The sequence below is a fragment of the Gymnodraco acuticeps genome, unplaced genomic scaffold (assembly GCF_902827175.1).
Source record: "Gymnodraco acuticeps unplaced genomic scaffold, fGymAcu1.1, whole genome shotgun sequence".
Taxonomy (NCBI): domain Eukaryota; kingdom Metazoa; phylum Chordata; class Actinopteri; order Perciformes; family Bathydraconidae; genus Gymnodraco; species Gymnodraco acuticeps.
In genome coordinates this window covers 599342-609062 of record NW_022989883.1, presented here as the reverse complement: position 1 = coordinate 609062, position 9721 = coordinate 599342, and positions in this window count along the sequence as shown.

Genomic DNA, 9721 nt, shown 5'->3' with positions numbered 1-9721 from the left:
TGTACATAACAAGATCTATCACAAGGTTAGGGCTTTTTATGTAGATCATATATTTTGTCTTGTACTGAATCACATCTGTTCCTTTGTTTCTTGTCTTAATATGTATACTTGTTGATGTACAAATGGAGCAGAGGCCTGTACTACGAAGCTGGTTCAACCTAACCTGGATATGTTTGAGTTAGCCGGTTGGCCTAATCCAAAACATACGTGCTCTCGCTAAACTGTAGGCTACTACGACGTGGGTTATCAAGTGGATCGCTCAAGCCAGCCGTGTCCTATGTAGTTAGGTGCGCGTTCACATGAAAGGGGTGGTGTTTGGAGCATTCAACCAATCACAAACATGGAGAAGCGTACTGACAGTGCAGCGCGTCATACTTCCTGAATGAAAAGTGAACTTTAAAGGGGACATATCATGCTATATTTGAACAATATATTGTAGGGCCATACCTATATAAATTCTATAAATATAGTTGTTTTTTTAATATACCAGACAGATCCTGCATTTTAGCCATACCTCATTTCGCTCTATTTGCTCTTTCCAGCGCTGTTTTTGCAGGGGGCTGATTCTGTGAGCTGCAGCTGACCACGCCCCCCTGCAGGAGAGGGGAGCGTGCTCTGAGATCAGCTGCTGGGCTGTCAGAAGAGGGGGAGAAAAAGAGATCTCCGTCCTCCATGTTTTATTCTTATAGAAGTAAGAAGAGAAGTAATGGGGCAGAAACCCTCCTTTTTACGCAGCGGTCCAGACATAGACATCAAACGGCCAGTAGCGTGGCGTGGGAAAAAAATTAGGGGAAGCCAATAATACGTCCTTTCTTTTGGGTCGGGGGGGTGTGGTGGTCAATATAATAACGTAACCTTACCAGATGAGTGATTACAGCACCAGGTATCATTTTACACACATTTGTATCATACAGATGCAGGACTTACACACGCCTATTATCTAACCGACAGGACCGCACGCACTCTCCAGCCCAAACTCTAATAAGCATTCATTCACAAACTAAATCAGGAGACCTTTCACGTTTTACGTCCTCTGTACACAGCTCCAGTTTGGGCATCGGCCTGTCATCAGATTGGATTTGTTGTTGCTGCTGTAGCGGAAGTTTAGTCCAATTATTTTTGAGTAAATACTCTAAATCTTCACCCTCCATAATTGCACTTGCTTTAGTTGCTTGCTACTTTCTAACGGTGGTGAGAGTGGTGCAGGGACGCTATCTATCTTCTATCGATTCGATTTATGATTCGAAAATTATATTATATTATATTATAAAAGTAGGGTAGACATGTGGATATTACTGAACACAACGTGCATTTATCTAACAGGTTCGTTTTCCACTGACCTTATTTCGAGCTATTTTCTAGTGATGGCAGTTTGACACTGAAGCTTCGAACGGAGCTTCAACCCTGGACTTCCTATTCCATAGAAGCAGTGCTTCGAAGCTTACTTCAAATCACGTGACATGTGACGTCCGAAGCATCAACTGCTTCATTTCCTGAATGAATCACTTGACTGGTTCGCGGTCCATTCACGCGATTCAATGCACTACCTCGTCTCGATTCTGACAGGTGACAGGTTGAAACAGTTTCAAATTTGAGCGCTTCAACACTTTATGACCGCTCTAAACAATGCGCAATGTGTGGGTTGTTGTCGTAGTTTGCGTTGTTGCTGTTGAGTTGTTGTTGGTATTGCATTTGAATTGTAGTATAATTATAGAGCAAGCCAGGAAGAAGCCAGGTCGTTCTGGCTCGGGAAACACTTCGAAATGTGGAGAAGTTGTGAACAAAAAGACAATTATCAGTAATATAAAAACAGTTCAATATTTCAAGGAATAGATAGCCCAGTGGATAGAGCCGGCGGCCCGAATGCGGCGATGTTCTCCGCGCAGCTGGTTCAAAGCCCGGAATGGATGTATTTTAATCATTGCTTTTCAACTTTAATAACTGATAAAAGGCCCTCTCCTCCCAAAAAAATGTCCAGCACTCTCTAGTCTCTTCTCAATAACCAAATACACACAATTATCAATCTTTAATTGCAAATAGAACATGATATTCAGTCTTATGGCGCATTTCCACTGCAGCGGGTAGCCCCGTTTAAGCGTCCTTAACCGTCCTCAAGCGGCCAGGCCAGTTTTTGGTGGCCTTTCCATATAGCCTAGTACCGGCTAGCGGGTAATTTTTCCCTCTTTTTCCGGCCCCATAAAATCGTGGTTCTATCAGGCCAGGGCTGAACTAGTGACGTCAACACTCTCGACTGCTGATTGGTCAGAGAGAATCCTCACAAGATCGATTTATGAATATAGTTTTGCTGTGTTTTACACTTTAGTATTTATGTCTATAGTTAGCTTTGATATTCGCTTAATTTATTAGAAAGATTTTCTTTTCATGATCTGATATTTCCTCAAATGTTCTTATTATGGGGCAGTACTTACTGGTGCTTGAAATTCAAATATGTACTTTCCTTCTTGCTGTGATAACAAGCCACACACCAAGAAACAAGTAAACGATCGCTTCCACATCTTCCATTGTTGTGTGTGTTTTGTGAGTTGTGTCGCATTGAAGATGACGCCACTGCAGTTTTAGCCAGCGTCGCTCCGCCCAAAAAGCCCGCCAAAAAGCCGATCGCCCCGTCTACACTGCGTTCCTACCCCAGGTCCTAAACTGTAATGGAAATGCACCACGGCCTCGGACGGCCAGCGAGGCAGCCCGAGGCCTGAGCAAGGACGCTTAGGGACGCTTAAACGGGGCTACCCCGCTGCAGTGGAAATGCGCCATTAGTGTGTGTGTGCATCGAATATTTTTCAAGGCAAAGATACGTTAAACCCACTGCAGCCTTGCACTTCGCCAGGAGAGGTCGCTGTAACTGAAGCTTCGAGAAATGAACCTATTTCCGACACAATTGTCCAAGTGGTTCGATGCTTCATTCAAAGCTTCATTTTGCCATCACTACTATTTTCCAAAATCCTATGGAGAAATCCCATTGCTTTCTGTCGAGGGATCCCGAGCGCAGCTTACTTCCGGGTTTTAGGACGCGTCACTGCACCACTAAATTGGATTGTGAGGCAAGGGAAGCCAGCCGCCTCTGGCTTCCCTTGGCATGGCCCTGACTAATCACAGGTTGGCAGGGGCATCACGTGAGCCTCATCTGATTGGTCAATCTCTCCATTTTTTTTCACCAAGGGAAGCCAATTTCGGCTGGCCTCCTCTTGCAGCAGAGAGTGCAATCTACTGTTTCACCATAACCATCGCAAGATCTCCAATGTTTGAGGGGAAGGAAAACTGCAAAAGCCTGGCTCTTGACAGTACTGGTAATCACTTGCTTTTTTTTTTATTAATAAAGGAACATTTTTGTGCATAGTATTATATTGTTTGGTGACTTTACATTCAACTTTCAAATTGATTGACAATTTAATTAAAATAACAATAAAATCCAAGATTTTATGTAGCAGGGATTCTTTACTTATTTATCAATATACATAACACCCATAACATCATACCGTTTCGTACCGTATCGTTTTCATACCATATTGTATCGTATCGCAAGGCATGCTTTTTTTAGTCTCCAAGGATCAATTCAGCTTTCACTCTGCTGTTGTATAGTTAAAGTTCAAAGACATTCATGCACAAACAGGACCTGCTTTGCTTCTTTTTGCATTATCTAATGTATTTTAATCTGAAGTATGCTGCATCCTCGAAGGAGCTTTAGACTCAAGATTTTCCTATGACTATTGTGCATATGACAAATAAATCCTTTGTGGATCCTTTTGAATGCAGCTGTGCAGCTCATCCATCTGTTCTGTCACTGATCCCCCCCACCCCCCCTCCAGCATGCAGTAAACCCATAGACTAGTAAACCCCCCCTCTCCAGCATGCAGTACCCGCCTCCTCCAGCAGGTGGCGCCTGTAATCTGGGTGAAAGGCGAAGAGAATCCACTGCTGACAGAAGGAGGCCAGAGCAGAATAATTGATCATGTTCAAATACAGCAGCTCCTGTTCCTGTGAGATCTCACACACATTTGTATTCCACCCCCCCAAACACACACACACACACACACACACACACACACACACACACACACACACACACACACACACACACACACACACACACACACACACACACACACACACACACACACACACACACACACATACCATGTATACATCACTTCAGGGGACTTTACATTGTCTTACATGCATTTCCTGGAGACTTATCCTAACCTTAACCATAACCAACACATGCCTAAGCCTAACCCTTAACCTTACCCTTACCCTAATCCTAAACCTAACCAAGTCTTCACCCTAAAATTAATGATTCCCCTTATGGGGACCTCCAATTTGTCCCCATAAGGGAAGCCACACGTGACTATGTAAACAGATTTAAGTATAGTAATGCTAGACCACACATACACACACACACACACACACACACACACACACACACACACACACACACACTCCCCCTGAGTTTGATTGACTGACAGCAGATGTGTTGATTGTGTCAGTGACTGACAGGAGGCTATGAAAAGTCCTCCTCTGACGTCTAATGGTTTTTAAATATGATTTTATTATGTTATTTTATTGCAAATTCTTACATTTTATGTTCATTTAAATATTTTACATATAATTTTTTTTATAACATCTTAATCTAACTTGTTATGTCTTCTAGAAATGTCTTTATTTTACTGACAACATGATGACTACTTTAGTTATATTGTGCTTAAAATACTTATTACCTTTCAGACGTTACCTTAATGGAGTATTTTCAGACCTTTTTGTCAGCCCACCATTCTGTGCACAAGATGGTCAGTGTTCCCAAAATCATGATTAGGAAATATATGTTTTGTAGTAATAGAAGACTTGATAGAAGATATAAAATAAGAACGAGGAAGGCATTTTCTATTTTCTTCTTGAGGTTTCTGGTCCCTGACACATCGCTGCTGTATTCCCCTCAGCAGGATGATGTTCTGATGCCTCAGTGTTTCCTTCAGCTGTGGTGAGGGTGGTGTTTCTCGAGAAAAACCCCAAGATTTCTCAGAGCTGTGACCGCACATTTGGAGGAACACGAACAGGCACCAAAAATACTTATTTGCTCAAACTGCACCGTGCATAGACAGTTGAAACCTCCTTCCCCCCCTCCTCTCCACCCTCCATACCCAAGCCACCCGTCATCCATCCCCCAAAGCTTGGTTTGAAGCGCTGGCAGATGGGAAGCACTTTGCATTGACTTCCATGCGTGTCCTTGTTTTGGTACAATTTTCCCAAAATAAGGTTATTTATTTTGAATGGATTCAAACTGCAGCTTTCTGGCTCTGGGTTTGTTTGACAGGGTGAGAAGACGTCACTTGACTCAAATAGAGAAGATTCTGTGAATTCTAACAGGTTTTGTACTTGGTTATTATATGTACAAGAAGTTATTGTTCTAGATTGAGTGTGCTGGTTCAGTCCTGGTATAGCTATAATTTGTGGGAGGTACATACAGTATAAGATTATAATACATATAGACACTACAACATGCAATAATCCAAACTAGGGTGGTATATTAAAAAGAGTCTGGCGCCACGATACATATCAAGGATTCATGGTAAGAATTCATTATATGGCAATATGTTGCCAAACTGTAAGCAAGGCAATTTGATCAATCTAACTAAAGGTCAACTGTAAAAAGGAAAACACCACCATAAAATCTGAGAAATTAAAAGACTTCTTTATGCAATAAGAACAATGGTGTGTTCTTATTTCCCTGTTACATCTACTCTTAAGAGGGTACTTCCAGGGACAAGATACATGTCTTTGCAGTTTAATAAAGTATTGACATCCATGCATGTAAACTATACATTGGAAATCAATACGGTGTGTTTAAGAATCAAGAGATTCAACATCAAAACATTACAACGTGAGAGTGGTTCAGGGACGATTCCTTAAACCCGGATATGAGTTAGCATTTGGTCCCTTTTAGGTTCCTTGTCTTAAAGTCAATGGTTTTTGGAACGTGTTTATGATCGGATACCAGAAATAAGGTCTAGTTAGTGTTTCAGTTTTGATAAGAGTAAGTCAGTAAATACTCCACTGGTGAATGTCTGAAGCTTATGTGTCTTTAAAACTGTGGTTGCTAACAAGTGACTAAATGAGACGACTAAATGTCATCACTCTGAACATTAGCCGCTTTAAGCTTAGCGGTGGTGACCTGAAGTCATGTGACCCTGATGTCGTCCCTTTATAGCCTAGCTTTTTACCTATTGCATTTACGCTTCAAATGTAATGACAGTGGGGTTAATATGTGGAGATGATCCTGCTGATCAAAACGTGTAAGCATCATAAACATGTATTTTTGTATGCAATATTCCAAATTCAATGGAAAATCCCATTGCTAGGTTGTCACGGCAGCCCTTGCAATGCTAATTTCCTGGTCGGCCTACAAAAAAAACATCATCAATTCACCGATTCATAGGCTTGTATACATATTTTCTTGCACACCCACTAAAAACAGTTCATTCTATTGAAGCCACCAGTGAAACCAAAAATGAGTCAACGACCAAACCATGAAATGAATTCTCTTCACGGTGACAAATAATAATCATGTGACCGTTTTAAAATGTTCTTTGTGCATTCATGTCATCTGACCACTTTAACACATTCAGTCTTGAGAGTGGTGTGCATGTGGTCGTCCTCCAGCAAACACCCCCCCCCCCCCCCCCTGGTGATCCACCAATAAACCCTGCAAGCCACTGTCTGATGATTGGCAGGTACCCCATGAGAGCTGAATGTATGAATGTGTGTGTGTGTGTGTGTGCTTGAAGTGGGGGGTTGGTGAGTGTGTGGTGATGTCAGTTTTCTCAGACTCATGTTCATTGCATATATATTTCTCTCTGTATGTTTGTTTCATGCAATCAGAAAACATGACACTGCCAAAGGGAGAGGTCACAATCAAGATTCAACGGTATTATTGTCATACTGTACAATACTGTAAAGTGAAATAAAACACTGTTTACTGTAGTAATAAATACATTGTGAGTGGCAAGGCTGTAGGTCATGCAGTGGTTTTATGTTCCTGCAGCTTTAATAACATATAGACTTCTTCTTCTGTGATGCCTGAGACAAGATATGATGAATGATTTAGCACTGCAGGCGCACCGGTGTGTGAGAGGTCATGTCAAATGTCTTTATGCCTGCCGTTCATTTGAGGAATATTGTATAAAATATGTTTAACATGGTCGTACATTCAGGCTTTATTAGCAGCCAAAGTGAGAGGTTTATTTGTATTTGAAGGGTGGGTGCTTATGCAGGGGGACATCTTTCTGTTTATTTATTTATGTATTTATTTTCCAGAGTGGACAACCCCCCCAAACGCTGAATTAATCGATGCTGTAGCCCCGTCCCCTGTGGGTTAATGCAGCCACATGCCTCAGAAAGTCTAAAATAATTTACCTGATCCTTCAGCTGATAGACAGAATTAACCCGACGATGATGTTTGGACAGGTTTGATGTGGACTGATAAGAGGGAAAAACAACACGAGGAAAAGATAGAAAACTAAAACATCAGTCAGGGATAACAAATGTTCTCGCTCTGTAATTGTTGGTCTGCAGAATAAAAACAGTGTTAGTCGTCGTATGAAAAATTGACTGTGGTTTGTATTGACTCAGCAGTGCTTCAGGCGACACATCATGTGTTTCTTTTCCACCCACATATTGGAGCTTTAATTTGGAACAACATCAAAGAAACCCAGTTGGCTACAAAAAAAACATAATCTACCAAACGTCCCATCTGCTCCAGCACTAACGCATCACTGGGATAAGCCTAACAGAGAAATAATCACAGTGATGATGGAAAATTGGACGTAAAACACCAATTGTTCTTCTGTAGCTGGAGAGTGCAGTAATGTTATTTTTATTGGATTATTTCGTCTGAACTGCTGATGGATGTATTAAATGCACCACCATGCCAGGCTATAATAATTTAGGAAGGTCACATTGTCATAAAAGATAATAGCCAGAGAGGATTACTAGTGCCTTACAATTACTAATTACCTGTAAAACATGTAATCAGTAACCTAATCGATGTATCACAATATAAACGTAGTGTTAATTCTGCATCTGTTCATATATTGTGGTTTCCTTAGTAATCCACATTTGATGTATTCTGATTACCTATTTTTTATGAAACTGTAGCTAAAGGACTAGATTACCTTCCTAATTACGTAATCCAGTTACTTGTATTCCATTACTTCCTAAATCTGGAAATACTTAAGAAAATATCTTTGAATTAAAGCAACCATAAATTGCTGAGAAAAAGACCGAATTATGATTTTTCCCTCTGAATTCTTAGATATATATATTTAAACTTTTGGTCACATCCCAACAGTTTTTTTCTCATGTGGCTCTAATCCTCTTCCGTAGAATCATGACTAAGCTGTTTAATAAAAATGTATGCGTGCAGCAGCCACCTAGAAGTGGAGATAACACCCGCGAGCACCACAAGAAAAACAGACACGAGGAGATGAAGGCTGCCTCCTGCACGCGGGGTGAAACGACTACAGCAACAATAGGGCCCTAATAATCTCAAGGCTTTGTCTGAATTCCCAGTCCGACAGATTTTGGAGAACAAAGGCTGGCTTGGTCCCATCGGAGCCCGGGCCGGGACATCAGCTCTGATCTCCGCCGGGTGACTCCCCCCCCATCGTTAGACGCGACAGGTCGCTGCTGCAGACCCTGATTCGAGTCCCGCTCGGAACAAACATTCCCTTTCCCCCTTTAAATCTATCGATCCATTTTTTATTAACGCAAAATAGCCAAAAAATAAAGATACAATTATAATGTAATAGTACAAATAGCCTAAAAAAAAGGTTTCTGCTTCTTTTCGCTAGGTGGAACGTTTGTTTGTCCTACCGAAAACAAGGAAGTGTAACCACCGAAAGCGACCGGAACACCGAGAACCACACACCGGGCTCTTCTCTCCGCTCATGCCGTCTAAAGCTGCTGTTTCTCGGCGTCTCTTCTGCTCTCTCTCCGCTCCCTGTCCGGTTCTGCTGCCTCTGTCCTATCGCTTCCTCTCCACCTACCAAATGGGGGTTCCTTGAAACCTGCTCACTGTGGGGAGGCGGGACTGTAGGAGAGGGGAGTTTGAAACCGTCTGAGATTTTTTTTTTAATCAACATTTTTTTTGCAAATGTAACGCCGAGTGGTTAACCTCAAAGGAAACTTCTGGATGATAAAAAAGAAAGAAAAAAGAACTATGACAGCACTGCGTAAGAGGAGGGCATGTTTTGTTTTTAGAACCCCAAAGGTCGAGCTACCCCTTTCTGAATTTTAGCATAATGGCACTTTTCCTCCTCTTCTAATGCAAATGTGTGTGCGTCCGTGCGTCCCCGCTAAAACTCAACACAAGGAGACATGTAGCGCTGCTTCAACTACAGGCTGTTAATGGGCATTTGCATACCGAGAGCCTGGCTTTATTCCTGGGTGAGAATTACAAATAAAGCTGCCATTAAGGTGACGACAAATACATCTTGGTGCGTTCCTGGGTGACATGATAACAGACCTGTGATACATGCCAGAAGACTAGGTTATAACTCACAATATAACTCAAATAAATTAAATAAAGGCCATATTCTCAATGTGCACGTTTTAGCTACACGTCGTGGTGTTTAGTTTATAACATTTTTATAAAGATTACTGTTAGTGTATGGACTTTTTTCTCAGTATTCCTGGCTATGATGGACGTGCA